General features: G+C 39.1%; 1 protein-coding gene across 5 annotated transcripts in view; it reads right to left on the bottom strand.

Annotated features, from left to right (window-relative positions):
* Spop (speckle type BTB/POZ protein) overlaps window positions 1-19,173 on the bottom strand; it is an 88,053-nt gene that overhangs the window by 38,341 nt on the left and 30,539 nt on the right. For 2 of the 5 annotated variants that reach the window (XM_026780321.1, XM_026780319.1), the window contains 2 exons: window positions 1,667-1,717; window positions 197-329 (listed from right to left, as the gene is read on the bottom strand). The exons of 1 other annotated variant lie outside the window; for it this stretch is intronic. The gene's annotated coding sequence lies outside the window, so the exon portion shown is untranslated. Of the gene's footprint in view, window positions 1-196; window positions 339-1,666; window positions 1,718-19,173 lie in introns of all 5 variants that reach the window. 2 more of the 5 variants (XM_026780320.1, XM_005350620.3) reach the window with 2 other exon arrangements.

Here is a 19,173-nt window from a genome sequence, read left to right as displayed (position 1 = left end):
CAGGGAGGCAGAGAGAAGGAAGGGAGATAGATAGATAGATAGATAGATAGATAGAGAGAGAGAGAGAGAGAGAGAGATAGATAGATAGATAGATAGACAGACAGATGATAGATAGATAGATAGATAGATAGATAGATAGATAGATAGATAGATAGATAGATAGATAGAAAGAAAGAAAGAAAGATGGAATACTCACAAGAAGATGGCTCTTTGGGTAAAGTCTTTCCAGGGACCTAGACTGGAAACCCCAGCACTTGGAGGTAGATAAGGAGAGTCTTGGGGGCTCAATGGGCAGCCAGTCCAGTTACGCAATGAGCTATGTTAAGGATCTAAATAAACTCAACAGAACAAAGGAAAACCAGTGTGCATTCCAAATTCTTGAATCAAGGGGAAAGTAAAAACATATAGGCAGACAAAACAGGAACACTGAACAGGATGTCTATCTTAAGAGAATGTTCTTAGTTCTTGATGAGCTTTGAAAAGATTAAAAGCAGTAACACCCATTTACCCAGTAAGACTCTGTAAAAGAATACACAGATGTTTGAGGCATAAATCAGAGTACAGAGTAAACACTTGAAGAGTCATTTTGGTAGCAAGATTTTAAGTCAACATTGAAGAGCTAAGTTCTAAGGTACAATACGGAAAGGTAAAATGCTCAAAATTCAAACTCCTTTTACAGTCCAAAAAAAACCACCACAAAGCTTATGGTTTTTAGCTTTATAAACCGTAATCCTAACCCTCTAAGGAGCTCTACTTACTCTACTGCTTCCATATCATGTATTATCAACCCTTCATTAAAAATTTAAACCCAGCTCCAAAGCCACAGAGAAACCCTGTCTCGAAAAACCAAAAAAAAAAAAAAAAAAAAAGAAACCCTGTCTAGAAAAAAAAAAAAAAAAAAAAAAAAAAAAATTAAACCCAGCTGGGATTGCTGGTATACACCTATAATCTTAGTATTTGAGAGGGCTGAGGCAAAAAAAAAGGATGATGAGTTTGGGGCCAGCTTGTGCTATACAGCACCATTATGTCTCAAAAAAAAAATTTAAATTCAAACACAATTGCTTCCCCCATCATTAGTATGTATAATCTTTTCCTAGTATATATTAGTCACCAGAAAAAATATGATCAAAAGGTTCTAGCTTATTCCCAGCAGGGATATTTAGAATAAAACCATTATTAGAGTCATTTACAAAAATGTTACTTTGGGTTGGGCTGGAGAGATAGCTAAGTTGGTAAAACACTTACCTTGTACGAATAAGGACCTGGGTTCACTCCCCAGAATCCATGCCCATATAGCTGGACATGGTAGCACTCACTGCTGGCAGGCAGAGATGGGGGGATCTCTGGGACTCACTGGCTAGCCAAACTATCCTAATTGGTAACTCCAGGCCAATAAGACACCCTTGTCTCAAAGGAGGTAGATACTGTTACTGAGGATGACAGATTACCTCTGGCCTCCATAAGCACATACATACAAGTACATACACATTAAAAAGAAAATCAAACCTATATTTTCTTTATATGACTTCAATTTTACCTTCCATAGGCACTAAAACAGTAAATTGCACTAAAGAAGTGCATTTTACAATCACGACAAATATTTCTATCTCATTCTGCTTTACCCCTTTATGATCAAACTGTATAAATAAAACTACATAAAACTCACCAAGTCAAATCAGTAGGAAAGGTCTAATTTGTCTTGTCTAGCAGGAAATCTCTGTTGGAAATAGAAATGATGAGTCAGCTTAACTAGATTCTGAATCTCATATATGCCTTACCTTGGCTGTTCTTAAAAGGGAAAGTTTACAAAAATCAGGTGATATATTTGCAATGATATGACTGATAAAAGGACTTAATAGACAAATTACTATTTTAATGTTCTTGTCTGAATGATCTACTTTTTATTCAGCTCTCAAAAAGGGTATACTTGAAAGTCAGAAACCCAGTTGGTTCTAACACTCTTGCTTATAAGCAAAAATAAAATGCCCCATGTTAATTTTGTTGAGAAAAATTACTACAAAGTATAAAATATGCCTTTAAAATGCAGCTAAATTACAACAAAGCAATACCCATTTAAACAAAGTCATTTATCCCATGGTTCTAGGAAACAGCAGGAAGGAGTCCACAAAAGACCAGGTTATTAATACTGATTATACTGTGAGAGAAAGGGGTTTGTGTTGAAAATTGGTGAGATTATCTTTGCTGCTGTCTGTAGCACAACCTCTCCAATAATCTATCACATATCCTGCAAAGGGAATTGGGCTTGTGGGAACAGAACCTAGGCAAGAATGGGTAGAACAGATCCTGTTTTCCTTTAATATGGAAATCTCTGGTTATCCTTTGAAGTCTCCTGAGTGTGTGCACATGAACTTTAACACACTGACTGAAATTAATTTTCCTTAGACTGTAACAGATTTTGGTAACGACAAATGTGGTTACTATTAGTAACAGAAGGAACCACCACCCTAAACAGGACACCCTAAACAGGATGCCAAATCAGAGACCGAAAAAATGAAACTTAGAAAAATCTCACAAACTTATATCAAGGAGCAGAAGTCGAATCAAATCCATTCAACAGATATTTGGTGGGCACCACTGTACAAGGCATTTCTTTGAAATGGAAGTAGTCAAAGGGAGACAGTTCTGGCCAACCCAAGGCAGGAAGATAAATGCCTTACAGTACTAACTTCCAGGCAGAAGATATCCAACTTTTTCAAGTGAAAAGGCTCTGAATATGTGTGAATTTTTTGTTTTTTAAAAGATAGGGTCTCACTATGTTTCTCTGGTTGTCTTGGAACTCACAATGTAGGAGAGACTGGCCTTGAACTTAAAGAAATTCACCTGTCTCTGCCCCGAGTGCTGAAATTAAGGGCATGAGCCACAATGCCCAGCTTATATGTGATTCTTGAAGCAGAAACCTTTTAGCCCTTTCCTCACTTTTTCTTAAGTTTCTGGGTTTTGTCTTAATTTCCTAGAATTAACATTTCTAGGCCCATATACTGGAAAAGGTTAAAGTAACACTACAGTGTATAGATACGTAGCTATCTTCTACTGCTTACAGTGAACAAAAGGTCTCCCACAAAACACACTTTTCTCTTTTTCAAAGATAATTCATGATTGAGAACTCAGTAATAAAGCAGGGTCACCCAAGAATAAATATTTACAGACCAATATCCTATCACATTACTTAAAATTTTACAATATAAGACCTGTATTTCAGGAGTTTTCTCTAGTGACGTAAGTGTTGAAGTCTAATGCATGTGACTATTCTCTAGGAGCCATCTTAACACTCCAATTTTATGAGAAGCAATGCTTCTGGAAGAGCAAGATCAGGACATACAGATTTTCTTTTGCTTTGTGAAATGTCACAGCAGTCGAGGGAACTTTCAGTCACCCCATGTCACACTGAGTAAAAGCCACAGTCTATACAATGGCCGAGGGCCCTGCACAAGCGGTCCTCTATTACCTCTCTGGCCTCATCTCTACTCCATCTCCTAAGCTCTCTATGTTCCAGCCGTGCCACTTTTCTTTGTTGTAGTTCCTCAGCACAGGCTCATTCCTGTCTCGGGGCTTTGTACTTGCAGTTTGCTGTCTGGGTAATGTTCTCAGTCCCTGAGAGATTATTGGGGCACATGCCCCACTACTGGTGATTCCTTAATTGTCACCACCACTGTGAGAGCTTTCCTTGACACTCTTAAAATACGATTCTCTCTCCCAGCCACAGTCTTATTCCTGCCTTGTTATTTTTCTATATTAAATAAAGTCATTCAGCATGCTATATTTTTTACAATCTGTTTCCTCTAACTGAAAAATAAGCTGTATAAAGGTAGATTTATGTATTCTGTTGCTGCACCTAGACAGTGTCTGGCACATGGAAGACCAGAAACAAGCCTATTTAATACGTGACTAAATTCAGCTTTCCTTCTGAACTTCCATCCTTTAAAGACATGACAGTAATTCTATGCATTCCTGTGATGGCAGATGCTTGTTACCCAGCACATGGAAAGGTAAGGCTTGAGAATAAGTTTGAGGTCAGTAACAGTTACAGACTAAAGCTCCAGTCCAGCTTGGAATACATAAGGATACCCAGTGTCAAAACAAACAAAAAATTTACCTCTCTATAAATTAGGAATTTTTTTGTTTTATTTTTTGAAACAGGGTTTCTCTGTGTAGCTCTGGCTATCCTGGAACTCGTTCTGTAGACCAGGCTGGCCTTGAACTCAGAGACTCACCTGCGCGAGCCTGGGATTAAAGATGTGTGCCTTCACTCCTAGCCTAAAAGATTTATTTATTTGTTTGTTGTTTATTTTATGTAATGGAAGTCTTATCAGCATGTAAGTCTGCATACTGGAAAAAGACACTAGATCCCATTAGACTACAGTTATAAATGGTTGTGAGCTTCCATGTGGGTGCTGGGAAGTTGAACCCAGGACCTCTGTAAGAGCAGTCAGTGCTCTTAACTACTGAGCCATCTCTAGCCTCTTAAAATTAGCATTTTTAAGGAACAAGGTTTAGGCTTATGCTTTTAATATCCAAAAAGTTGATTAAGTATAATTATATTTTCCTCCAACAAAGAAAAATACTTGTTTTTAATGATAACATCCTTGAAGACAAAAAAAGTTAAGAATTCCTATGTTAAGCCGGGAGATGGTGGCGCACGCCTTTAATCCCAGCACTTGGGAGGCAGAGGTAGGCGGATCTCTGTGAGTTCGAGACCAGCCTGGTCTACAAGAGCTAGTTCCAGGACAGGCTCCAAAACCACAGAGAAACCCTGTCTCGAAAATCAAAAAAAAAAAAAAAAAAAAAACTCTTGCGTTATGGGAACTAGTTGACAATGCACAACAGAGTTCCCTTTGTACTTATTACTAGTTTTAAGTTTCCAAAAACTGAGCATGCTTTGTTTATACTATAAGGTAAAATATTTTTAAAAGATAAATATGTAAACAAAACAATTATAAGAAAAATAAATGGGCCTCAAGTAGTGGTGCATGCCTTTGATCCCAGCACTTGGGAGGCAGAGCAGGTGGATTTCTGTGAACTCAGGGCCAGCCTGGTCCACATAAAGTTCCAGGCCAGGCAGGGCTACTTAGTGACATTGTTTCAAAAAAACCAAAAAAAAGACCAGTTCCCTTTTTGCTTTTTTTTTTTGGTTTTTCGAGACAGGGTTTCTCTGTGGTTTTGGAGCCTGTCCTGGAATTAGCTCTTGTAGACCAGGCTGGACTCGAACTCCCAGATGTTTTAAAGATTTATTTTTATTTTATATGCATGAAGTGTTTTCCTTAGATGTATGTATATGTGCTGTGTGTGCAGTGTCTGCCAGAGACCAGAAGAGAGCACTGAATCACCGGGGTCTAGAGTTAACAATTGTGAGCTACTATGTGGGGGCTAAGAACCGAAACCCAGGTCTTTTGCAAAAGCATTTCCCAGCACCGAGAAAACGTACCCCCTTCTTTTGCATTTGTTTGTGTGTATTTTACTGTGTGAGCAGTACACATGCAGAGAGGACAACTGCAGGAGCAAGCTCTATTCTTCACCATGTGGGTTCCAGGGAATTTACTCGGGTCATCAGTGTTGGCAGCAGGCACCTTTGCCATTCACTGAGCCATCTTATTGGTCCTTAAAAAGAAAATTCTTTAATATATTTTGACTGCCACAGAATAATGCATGCTGTTATGTATCCAGATGAAACAGACCAAAAGGATGACTATAGTTTAAAAATATTCTTTTGACTAAAAAGAGATTCATAAACAATTTTTACAACAGAAAGAAAACTCCATAGTGTTAGTGTTCTTTTTGTTTTTTGTTTGTTTGTTGGTTTTTTTTTTTTTTTTTCGAGACAGGGTTTTTCTGTAGCTTTTAGAGCCTGTCCTGGAACTAACTTTGTAGACCAGGCTGGCCTCGAACTCACAGAAATCTGTGTGCCCTGCCTCCCGAGTGCTGGGATAAAGGGCATGAGCCACCACCACCCGGCTTTGTTTGTTTTTGTTTGGCTTTGTTAAAGATGGGGTTTCTCTGTGTAGCCCTATTTGCCCTGGAACTCACTCTATATACCAGGCTGGCCTTGAACTCACAGAGATTCAGCTGTCTCTGTCTCCTAATGTGTTAGGACTAAAGGCATGCACCACCACTAACACTAGTGTTAGTGTTCTTTTCCTTTTTAACTTTTATTTAACTTTATTTCATGCACATTGGTATAACGATGTCAGATTCTCTTGAACTGGAGTTACAGACAGCTGTGAGCTGCCATGTGGGTGCTGGGAATTGAACCTGGGTCCTCTGGAGGAGCAGTCAGTGCTCTTAACCACTGAGCCATCTCACCAGCCCCTAGTGTTAGTGTTCTAAAGAAAGATTTAAGATAACGTCTCTGGGCTGGTGAGACAGCTCAGTGGTCAAAAGCAAGTAGTGTTCTTGCAGGACTAAAATTTGTTTTTCAGCACCTGTATTAGGCAGCTCACAACTGCCTGTAACTTCTGCTTCAGGGCAATCTGATGACTCTGGACTCCAAAGACACTACCCTCAGACACACCTACATTTAACAACCGAACAAACAAACATATCTTTACAACATAAAATATAAAATATGGACTTGATGTGACAAAGAATAGGTTACTAATTCCATTTCAACTCCATGATTATGGAATAAGGAAGAATATTCACTAAATAAAAGCACCTAGTAAACAACATGAGACATATTTCAGCATATAGACAGCATTTGTTATTTTGCTTTTTTTTTTTTTTTTTTTTTTGACAGGATCTGGCTGTTTAGCCCAGGCTTATCTGAAACTCTCCACTCTCCAGCCTTCCAAGTGCTGGGATTACAGGCTGGCAGTAAACCTCACTGCATTTGCACTTTTGGAAAGAATACTTCACCCACATAAAAGTGAGAATATGCCTGATTGTAAGGTATTTTCCAGACCCAGTACTTATGACCTGAGCCACGCCCTAAGATGAGAACACATATGAAAGAACACAGACATCTGGGACTCTAGTTTTATTAATGTGGTTTCCAATTCAAGGTCATACTGGCTGTTAAAAAAGAATATAAATTCTTCCAAGTTCTTAAAGATAGTTCATATATTGATGAGACGGGTTGCTCCCCAAACTGGTTGTTAAAGAAGTCCTACTTGACACTTGCAATAGGCAGTGTATGCTGTTAAAGAAGAGTAACAGTTTTCACTGTAACACTTCTAGATTCCAAGTGCTAGAAACCTCTGAACAGCATCCAGGTTTAAACGGGGAAAAGCACGCACAGGACAGATTAAAAATATACTCAACCTCTCAATAATCAATAAAGCACAGCTAATTAAAGGTCACAAAAACTTTTTTACATGAAAGTCATTGGTCACTGAAATATATGAAAATATATTTGACAAAATTTATATGAAATAATTCTAAACTAATACCAATATAAAATCATATTTTAAAAATGCCACTCCTATCTATAGCACTTAGTCATTAAATTTGAAGGAGGCAAAGGAATGAGGAAAACCTTCCAGAATTCAGAATATTGGTCTTCTTTTACTAGGATGAGGCTCTGAAATTTTCTTTCCTTATAGAGTCTTCTAAGAATCTGATAATGAGGTAGCACTGCAATTTTATATGTTAGATTTCCAGTGACAGCCCAGTGGTTTAGCAGCTACAACTGGGACACACTGAATTTCCGAGGCAACACAGACTGGATCAGAGGTCATTAAACAGTCCCATATTTGTGTATTAAAGTATCCAAGTAGTCGCCGGGCGGTGGTGGCTCACGCCTTTAATCCCAGCACTCGGGAGGCAGAGGCAGGTGGATCTCTGTGAGTTCGAGACCAGCCTGGTCTACAGAGCTAGTTCCAGGACAGGCTCCAAAGCCGCAGAGAAACCCTGTCTCGAAAAACCAAAAAAAAAAAAAAAAAGTATTCAAGTAGTTAAAAGATAGTAAAATAGCTAAGCATTGTGGTACAGCCCATAATCCTAGCTCTTGGGAAGAGAAATCACCACAAGACTGGCCTACTCTATATAGAAGAGAAAAAATCTCAATAGTTATGGAAGTTTATGGAAAACAGATATTAGATATAAAACAATATAATGTGGGCTGGAGAAATGGCTCAGTGGTTGAGAGCACTGGCGGCAATTCCAGAAGACATGAGTTCAATTCCCAGCACCCACATGGCAGCTCACAACTGTGTATAACTCCAGTTCCAGGAATCTGACACCTTCACAAGACAACATGTAGGCAAAACACCACAGCACATAAAAATAAATCTTTAAAAAAGACTTTAAAAAGAAAATAAAATGCAAAATATTAAAATGTAAAGCTGTCATCAAATTCTACACAGGGTCCACAGGAAAAAAAATTTCAACACTTTTCATACCAGCAAAAAGGAGAAGTATTAAAATTACATAAAGGTTTTCCTCATTCCTCTTCCACCTTCAAATAATGACTATAAGATATTGGAGTAAACAGAAAATTCAAGTGAAACTCTAGATAAAAATCAAACAAATTCAAATCACTGAAGGAAAAAAGGAGCAGTACTCCTACACACACACACACACACACACACACACACACACTACCTAAATTATTTGATGTTTTTGTCTTTAATGGCAAATTAAAAAACCATCAGCCGGGTGGTGGTGGCACACACCTTTAATCCCAGCACTTGGGAGGCAGAGGCCTGCGGATCTCTGCGAGTTCAAGGCCAGCCTGGTCTACAGAGTGAGTTCCAGGACAAGTTCCAAAGCTACACAGAGAAACCCTGTCTCGAAAAACCAAAGAAGGTTAAAAAATAAAAAGCCATCAACAGAGTGGTGATACTATAAAATAAAAATAGTATCATTAGAACGGGAAGCCTAGGGCCAGGCTTGATAGTGTATGTTTTTAATTCTAGAATTTAGGAAGCAGAAGCAGGTAGATCTCTGTGACTTCAATGCCAAACTGGTCAACAGAGCAAGTTTCAGACCAGCCAGCACCATATAGTGAGACTCTGCCTCAAAAACAAAACTAACAAAACATGAACGGCCGAGCATATATATAGCAACATGGATAGAGGTCAGAAAATAAGAACAAATGAAAAAAAATGATTGTTGTAGAATCTTTAGCCAAATGTGGTAGTGCACACCTTTAATCCCAGCACTTGAGAGGCAGAGGCAGAAGTATTTCTGTGAGTTGGAGACCAGCCTGGTCTACATAGAGAGCTCTAGGACAGCCAGGACTACATAGAGAGACCCTATCTAGAAAAAAAGAGCAAGAATCTTCATGTATGTACAGTATACATGCATAAGTACTTAGAAATTAACATAAATATTATTAAAAACTGAACACATATAGCAATACAATATCCATACCCACACTACACTGGAAGGGTACATATCACATTCTCTGTGGAGCACAGACGGGAAACTAAGGATGACTTCTGTAACTGATAGCACTCCTCACAATCTCTATGGTTTTGTTAAAAACTTCAATGAAAACTCAGGGGAAATGGAAAATTAGAAAAGCTAAAAACAGAGCAATCTTTTCAATAGACAATAATGAAGCCTGAATGAAGCCTTACCACACCCCAAAAGTCAAAAGATCTAACCAGATCTCACCATAAAATACCTTTCCTGTGATTGTTGGAAATAATATAGTGGCGGGTGTGACTTAAGCAAAGAGGAAAAAGACACTGGTTTCACACACTTTAGTAAGAAAGTACTTCCTAAATAAAAGAAAGCTCAGAAAGGCTTTGGTCCCTGTAGAGAATGTTTTTCATAGCAAACCTCATTCCTCCCCCACACTACTCTGAAGAAGGGCCCTCCCTACCTCTGAAGACCAATCCCTCCTACTCTAAATGACCTCGGATTTTAGTGTGTGAAAACTCAAAGACAGATTTTCCAAAAACACTTGAGACTTTTTTCTTTTTGAGGGGGGAGGACTTCTTTAAAACACTTTAAGTCTTTTTTCTTTCTAATATTTTTCCTTCCCTTCCTTTACTTTTCTTGTTTCTGGCATATTCGTGCTTTTCACTTCTTGAGGGAAAATATAACTCCAAATAAACCAAATAAAATTCACGTCATAGCTCAAATCTAAAATAAAGGGAGAAAATGGGGGGGGGGCAAGAAAAAACTAACCTTATATTGTTGTCTTCATTTTAGCAATAAGACTAGAAAATAAAGTTCTGATTATCAAGTACGGGAGTGAAATCAAACTTACTTGTACGTCACAAACCTTCAATTAATTCGGAGTCACCAGTTACAAATCACCTTGTTTAAGAACTATAAAGCCACTTGAATAGGTCTGTACAACTGACCACTATAGTAGAACTTATAACTTCAAAATACAGAGCTGTGATTCAATCTATATATCCCTACCTCATCCTCCTGGTCTCCCCCTTCATGGACCTGTTTATTTCAGTGTTTTGAGCAATATAAGGATTGCTTCAAAAGCAGAACTGTATTCAGTGCTAAGTGGCTTCGGTTGTTTTCAGAGCACTCTGACATCATCTTATTTGGGATTTTTACCAATTTAGTAAAGCATGCAGAATAAGCATTTTACAAACAAGGAAATATGCTTCCCAGCTGTCCTGGTCACATGGTTATTAAGGAGCTTAAGCTGAACTACAAGTCTTTTAACTACTAATCTAATAGTCTAATCCTTTGACTTTCTGATTCTTACATAAGGTTATATGTAAGAATGTATGTTATATGTGTTAGGATTCAGGCTTTATGCTGGCCCCTGTCACCTGGCAGGATGAACTCAGGCAGTACCCTAGCCAGCCTAGGGTCCTATGGCTGCTATGTCACTATGCAGGTGCAAAGGTTCTTTTAAGAGGCAAGTTCCACCCACTCCAGCTTTCTTCCTTTGTCATTTCCCCAAGGAAGCGGCTTTCTGTCCTCGGTCTCTCTCTTCTTCTTTCTCTTCTCCTCTGAGCCTGCCTCTCTCTCCTCTCTCTCTCTCTCTCTCTCTCTCTCTCTCTCTCTCTCCCCCTTCTCCACCCCCCCCCTCCGCACTGGTTCTCTTTCCTCCCCTATTCCTTTTTTCTCAATAAACTCCACACTCAAGCTTTATCTGTATGGCGTATTTGTCTTTCACCCACCATGAGACCCTCCAAAAGTCGCACCTCACGCTGTAATTATAACAATATGTCTTTTATTCAACATGTAGAAAATTGAGGAAATAGCTCACAGAAAGCATGTTTATATACCATTCTTGCAATTTAATTTTTTTTTTTCCGAGACAGGGTTTCTCTGTCCTGGAACTAGCTCTTGTAGACCAGGCTGGTCTTGAACTCAAAGAGATCCACCTGCCTCTGCCTCCCGAGTGCTGGGATTAAAGGTGTGTGCCACTCTGCCCAGCTTTTAGCTAGGATCTTATGAGCACAGATTGGCTTCAAAGTCACTAGGTAGCCAAGGATGGCTTTGAAATTCTGATTCACCTGACTTGGCCTCCTCAGTGTCAGAATGTACCATTGTGCCTGGCTCAATTTCATTTTTAGTGGCAACTCTGTAGAAATGGTCTTAGGTTCTAATGAATTCTGATCGTGTGTGTGTGTGTGTAATATTATTATATATTTGTTTTGATTTCTAAAAACAGGGTTTCTTTGTGTAGCCTTCCTTGGCTGTTCTGCAACTTACTCTGCAAACCAGGCTGGCCTTGAACTCACAGAGATACACCTGCCTCTGCCTCTCCAAGTGCTGGGATTAAAGGTGTGCACCACCCAGCATTTGAGCATCACTATTAATGGAGATATCAGTAAGCTATTGACTGGGTTCATACCTTTCTCTAAGACTGAGTACTGGGAACAGATACTAAGTACCTAATTCTTCTATAGTGACTTTCCACACATAAACAGTTCATCCATCAGTTCTTAAAAATAAAACATTTAGGGGCTGGAGAGATGGCTCAGAGGTTAAGAGCATTGCCTGCTCTTCCAAAGGTCCTGAGTTCAATTCCCAGCAACCACATGGTGGCTCACAACCATCTGTAATGAAGTCTGGTGCCTCTTCTGGCCTGCAGGCAGGCACACACAGACAGAATATTGTATACATAATAAATAAATAAATATTTAAAAAAAATAAAATAAAATAAAATAAAACATTTACTATTCCAATCTCTCAGAATAATAGTCTATTGTTTCCAGGAAACTAGTATCTTTTCTTCTAAAGACCTCTACTGCTCCTTTGCAAGTAGAATTACAAGTTACAGAATTAAAAAGCAGAATTTCTAGAGTTCTTAAATTACATTTACTTGTGGTATCTAGCATAACTACAACATTAACTGCCACTGCCTTCAACACAGTTGCTCAGGTCAACAGGATGTGTTTACATACCCCACCCATTATCAAGTCCTACCAGGCATTAGGCCTCTTTACTCCATATTATTCACTGTGTCCAAGCCACAGTGTTCTCTCCCCTGAACAGTGTTACCTGGCTCTTACTTGCCTTCTGACTTCCTCTGTAGCTCAGTCTACAAAGTAGCCACAGTAAACTTTTTAAAATGCCAACCAGAGCCGGGCGATGGTGGCGCACGCCTTTAATCCCAGCACTCGGGAGGCAGAGGCAGGCGGATCTCTGTGAGTTTGAGACCAGCCTGGTCTACAGAGCTAGTTCCAGGACAGGCTCCAAAGCCACAGAGAAACCCTGTCTCGAAAAACCAAAAAAATAAAATAAAATAAAATAAAATAAAATGCCAACCAGATCATGCACTTTTCCTCTTAACCACATTTAAAATAAAATTCAGCCTCTATATCAGACCCTATAAGATCCTTATATATGGGAGCCAGCTCATGTTAAATTCATTCCTACCTCTCTTCCATCTTTTTGACTCCAAACACACTGGCCTTCTATAAACGAGTCAAGCTTGTTTTCACCTCTGGCCTTTGATTCTCTCTTCCTTGCTGAGAAGTTCCTTAAAGATCTTTTTCCTAGACATTCACATTGCTAGCTCCTTTTTGTTATTATGAGACAGGGTCTCACTATCCCTGGATGGCCTGAAACTCACTATGTAGACCAGGATGGTCTATTTAGACCTAGCTGGTCTCATTAGAGACCCCCCTGCCACCACTGCCTCTGCCTCCTAGCACTGTGCATCACTACACTAGCTCATTGCTAGCCACTTGTTACTAACTCAAGACACCTCTTAAGGGGTAGAAAGGTGGGTCTCCTTTTTATAGACGTTGTGACCTCAATCAAAAGTAACAGCCCAGTCCCTATTCCTTGGATGATGTTTCATGTGCATTAAGCCACTATGGTATTTATAGACTACAGTCCAATCATCTTCTTGGTGCAACTATAATAATGACATTCTAGTCAGGTGTGGAGGCGCATCCTATAATTCCAGTTCTCTAGAGGCAAGAATTCAAAGACAGCTTGAGCTATGTAGTCAGACTCTCTATCAATTAACAAAAAGAAAAAAACAACAAAGACATTCTGTTCCTACAGAGCTGAGGACCAGGACAGGGTACCAAGGCTCTCATGAGAAAATTCAACAGTGGTTTGCTGCTTCTTTTTTTTTTTCTTTTTTTTTTTTTCCCCATACTCAACAAGATTTTATCTTTATTTTGGTCATAAACTTTTTTTAACAAAGTCACAGATTTATGGTAAAGATTAGATACGTTTTTGAAACAGAGATTCACTATACTACCTAGTGAATCTCCTAAGGTCAATGGACCCTCTTAGTTCAGCTTCCTGAGTAGTTGAAGACAGGCCCATGCCACTATACCCATCACTAGGCCATACTTAATCTCAGAAAATTCCCTTAAACAATTAATTTAGGTCTGATTTAAAAACAAATAATTATTACGCCTCTAAATTTTGTCTCTTTTAACCCACTGAGTCCAATTAGTGCTGCCCATATGCACAGAAACACAAGGAACCTACCAGTGGCTACACCTGTAAAGAAAACCAACTCTCCCTTCCCCAGAAGCTATCAACTGCCAACCACTAGTTTCTTAGCCAGAGTGGTAGGGTTTCCTGAGCTGCTGCTGCTGTTCTTCTTTGATTGTGTGTGTGTGTGTCGCGCACGCACATGTAGCTACAAATATGCCATGGTGTGCATATGGAAGTCAAAGGTCAACTTTCAGGAGTTGCTTCTCTCCTTCCACCCTGAGTTCTATGGATAGAACACTAATATTCTGGGCTGCAGAGCAAGTGATTTTACACATTAGCCACCTTGCTGGCCTCTGTCCCACCCTCGCAGTCCCCCTCCACTTCGAGAGAGATCACTAGTTTAGGGCTGAGAGCATAGCTTCATGGTAAGGGTTCTTACCTAACATTCGAGAGGCCCTATACTCAGCACCCACCACAGACAGAATGGGAGAAGGAGTTAAGGCAGGAAGGCAGACCAGTTTTCTGAGCACTGAATATATTTTTGTGTATTTTATTTTTTGCCTGTAAATACATCTGTACACCACATGCATGCCTCACACCCGAGTATTCCAGAGAAGGTAAAAGTTCCCTGGGTTGGAGTTACAAACAAATGATGGACAGCCATGTAGACACTGGAAATATCCTGGACCTCTGCAAGACCAACCAGTGCTCTTAACTGCTCAGTCATTTCTCCAGTCCTCTAACCACTGACTTTAACTTTATCGATCTATATAGTAGTTCCAGGCCAGCCAGAGCTACACAGTGATGCCCTGTCTCAAAAAAGAAAACAACTAATCATAACGAGACCTGACAGTAACACTGGAATTTTCCAAGATGAAAAACTGCTTATAAACAGAGCGGTGGGGAGAGGTACCAACATGAGTATTTTAGACGATTTTGCCTCTGGATTCATATTCATTCTCTCTCTCTTCTTCTTCCCTTCTTTCCCCTCCAAACTCACTGGATCCAATTAGTGCTGTCCATTGCACACAGGCATGGGTCATCCACTGGGGCATGAGAACCAACCTGTGGCTACATTTGTAAAGAAAACTGAATCTCATTTCTACATCAACCACTTTAACGAATATCTTATTGAGTGAAAATTGAATTTGTTAATACTACTTTTTCAGAAGTAAAAGACTAAATTGATCTAAAGAAAGCAAAGGAAGTTCTTTGCAATGAATCCAACTATTCTCTTGAGGGAAAAAGGACTACACCCACAGCATCTTATACTGTGACTGGCACATAGAATGAGCTCCATAAATGTTTAATTAATAAAATCACCCTGAAGATATATCTAGAAAGATAATTTATACTAACAATCAGGAAGCTAAACTCCAAAGCAACTTGGTGGCTTGCCAAATGTGACATTGACACTGAAGCCAACAGCAGAGCTGGGACCAAACACAGTTATATTGGGAAAGGGAAGTACTGGGCTGAAGAATTTCAAAGTGCAAATGGAAGATAACACACTGTTGACATACTGTCTGGCTGTAGTTAATAACAATAGAGCTAATAATGATAGACAAATTAAAGCAACACCACAAAGACTCTGGTGAGGTACTAGCTACCCAGTACACAGAATACAAAAGGACTAAGCAAATTCTCTCTATTATGAGGGAAGATACTGTAAACAACCCAGAAAACAGAGGAAACACTGACATTGCCCATCCTAGCTTTCCAGTCTTATTTAATGTGACTGCTCAATTTAAGCCAACTGTCAAGATGCCCAATCCACTGCTCAGTCACAACCAAAACGAAATTAAGGTAGATTTACAAACTGGATATGGAATTATAATGATAAATTTGGAAATCTATTTGTTCTTGACCCCTTTCATCTTACAATTCAACCAATCCTTGCTGATTAAAACAGTGCCTACATAGTTTGATTCTGATCTTCAAAAGGTAAAAGGGCTTTCCACTCAAAACCCTCTTTCAAAGCTGAATCATCCTATCACCTAAATCAAATTATCTGAATTATCAAATATTTAGCGATACCATTTGAGACAGGGCTGTGATACACTTAAACTTTATAAAAGTTTTCCCCACCTACTAGTAGTAAGGTTACTCTGCCTCCCAAGTGCTGGGATTAAAGGCGTGCACCACCACTACCTGGTTCTAACTTGCTCTTTTAACTTAAATAAACCCATTTATATTAATCTATGCTCTATCATGTGGCATTACCTCTCTTCCATCTTGTACCTCCTGTTTCCTCTCTGTGTCTCCTCGTGTCTCTCCCTTTCTTTATCTTAGAGTCCCTCTGTCCCCGAAGTCCTGCATATACCTCTTGCCTAGCTATTGGCCATTCAGAAAAATGCAGCTCTTTACAAGTGAGAAATGGGCATCAGTTAAATAAACTTGGAAGAAAACAAGAGCTGCCAATATATTCATCAGCTACTGCTGTTCTGGCACCTGAATTCTAGTGCAGTTTTACACATACATTCCTAAATGTGAATTTTCTCTTCTCTAAACTATGTCACCTGTGTAAAAGTTACAAGATAGTTACAAAGACTATCATATCTATTCCCCCTAGTTATGAAATGAGATAAAAAATAATATCAATTTTAAAAATATAGACTAGTCAAGCATTAAAGTTCATCTGATTTTCAGTACTAAATTTCTGTGCCCCTTTGGAAATAATGTAAAAATTGATATCCTGGCTCCCATTATAAATGAGTGTGAACGCAGTTCATATGATGCACTGCACATGATGCAAAGTTATAGGAAGCACGGTGGCCCAAGTCTGTAATCCCTGTAAACCCTGCACTTGAGAAGCTAAGGCAGGGGAACTAAGGCTTGAGGTCAGCCTGGGCAATATAGCAAGATTCTGTTTTTAGAGAGAGGAGAGAGACAGAGATAAACAGAGAGAGTTACAGGAAGCTATAACCCAAAAGTCAAAGTTCTGTAGATTCTCTAAAGCCCCACCAAGCCTGACAACCTAAGTTCAGTCCCCACATAAACAAACAGTTTTGGGATATTGTCCTTTGACCTCCATGATGTGTGTGTGTACATGCATGCACACACCAATAAAAATGATAAGTAGCAAAAAGTTTAAAATAAAAATAAAATAAAATAACCCCCCCCTCTCTCACACACACACCTTGTAGGCACATACATGCCCTAATTCTTGTTGTTTTTTGTTTGATTTTGGTTTTGGTTTTTCCATACAGGGTCTCATTATGTAGCTTAGCTCTGGCGGTCTTGGAACTTAACTATGTAGACCAGGCTGGCCTCTAACAAAGACCTGTCTGTCTGTTTCCCAAGGGCTGGGATTGAACGAGTGTGCCACCATGCCCAGCACCCCTATTTTTTAATGGTTGCACAAAACTCTTTATCTATACACATACACACACCTTTTTAATGATAGTACAGAACTCCCTTCTAGCCCTGCTGTATCATTTCCAGGTTTTTGTTACTACAACAACTTAGCAAAGCAGTCTATGAGGAGCCCTAGGAACCTTGGCATACTGTTAGCTATTATATCAAAATGTACTAATACTTCCAGTGCAATTCCTCACTGAGTATCTATCCATTCGATATGGCCAGAGAATGGGGGAAATGGGAATAAACAAATTTTAAAGTAAAAGAATCAGAGAGCCGGGCGGTGGTAGCGCATGCCTTTAATCCCAGCACTCGGGAGGCAGAGGCAGGCGGATCTCTGTGAGTTCGAGGCCAGCCTGGTCTACAAGAGCTAGTTCCAGGACAGGCTCCAAAGCTACAGAGAAACCCTGTCTCGAAAAAACTAAAAAAAAAAAAAAAAAAAAAAAAAAAAAAAAAAAAAAAAAGAATCAGTGAGATTTAGACTAAAACAAAATAGGCCAAACTGTCTTTCATTAACTAAGAGGAAAACTTCAACTAAAACTCCAGCAGATGTGATATATGGTACTGTCTATTGTCTCTAAGGATGAAGTGCTGATGTGGGCAGAAAATAGATTCCTATTCAGAGAGGAAGTAAACACCCTGTATTGTGAATTCTATTAACACAAGAAAATACAGTTCTGTCTCAGGTCAGGAAGCATTTTACTAAGATGTAGGCTAACCTGGCCACTTTTGTTCAGAATGGTCTAATAGAACAATAAATATGATTTATTTTCTTGCCTTTGTTACTAAGAAAGAATTTCTATTAATTCAGCTGTCTTCTGCACATCAGTCTATGAATCCAAAGGTGGCAAATATGCTAAAAAAACAAACATGAAGAAGCTCTTGGTATTTTTACAGTTTTTAAATTAACAATTCATATAACATCTAACATGCAAGAGATGTCCAATAATAACTGATTTAATTCAAGGCATCTACTTTGGCTATTGTCATCTAATTCTGTAGTGGAAATATTTGCAAAGAAACATGCAAACACCAGAAAGCCCTAAGAATTTACATGTATAGGAGAAAGGAGTGCATGGGTTCCTTTTTTTTTTTTTCTTTTCGAGACAGGATTTCGCTGTGTAGCTCTGGCTATCCTGGAACCAGCTCTTGTAGACCAGGCTGGCCTTGAACTCAGAGTGAGTTCACAATCCAGAGTGCTGGAATTAAAGGCGTATGCCAACACCACCTGGTCAAGTATATGGATTCTTAAAAGCAAAACAAAACAAAGTTCCTAATTTACTTCTTTGTAATTTGCTATTTAATACATATAAAAGTATTTTCAGCAAAGGTTCTCTTCAGTTTATAAGGAAGAAAAAACAATATGACTATTCTCAATATATTCTTTCTTCCTCACCAATGTAAACTTACTATATCTAACATCTAAACTACTTCAGAAAATGGCTTCCCATTTCTGTTAATATCAAGGATCACCAGGATTCAAGTCTCACAACTGCAGGCAGTAACAAGAAGCACTCAGAATCAAGGCCAATCTTATAAACATCTACCCATAAAACTAACCCTGAGCCAGTGGCAGTGGCACACGTCTTAATCCCATCACTACAGAGGCAGAGGGAGGCAGATCTTTGTCAGTTCAAGGCCAGCTGGTCTACAAAGTGAGTTCCAGGACAATGAAGGCTACACAAAGAAACCCTATCTTGAAAAACAAAACAAAAAAAACAAACAACAAAAACTAACCATGCTAAGACAGTGCTGACAGCCAGAACTCTTTCTCATGATGAGGTTTGTCTTTTAGCCTTTGTTCTGATTACATCAGTACAGGGTCCATCTGTGACATGGACTCACAACAAACAGTTCTAGGCACCCAAAGAGCTATCAATAAGTGCATTAATTGGATGGAATGTCAAATAAGTGGCTAGGGTGATGACTTAAAAAGTAAAGTGTTTGGGGCTGGAGAGATGGCTCAGTGGTTAAGAGCATTACCTGCTCTTCCAAAGGTCCTGAGTTCAATTCCCAGCAACTACA

The sequence above is a fragment of the Microtus ochrogaster genome, chromosome 7, assembly GCF_000317375.1.
Source record: "Microtus ochrogaster isolate Prairie Vole_2 chromosome 7, MicOch1.0, whole genome shotgun sequence".
Taxonomy (NCBI): Eukaryota; Metazoa; Chordata; class Mammalia; order Rodentia; family Cricetidae; genus Microtus; species Microtus ochrogaster.
Note: the sequence above shows the minus strand (reverse complement) of the source record. Positions and strands in the feature narration are given on the sequence as shown.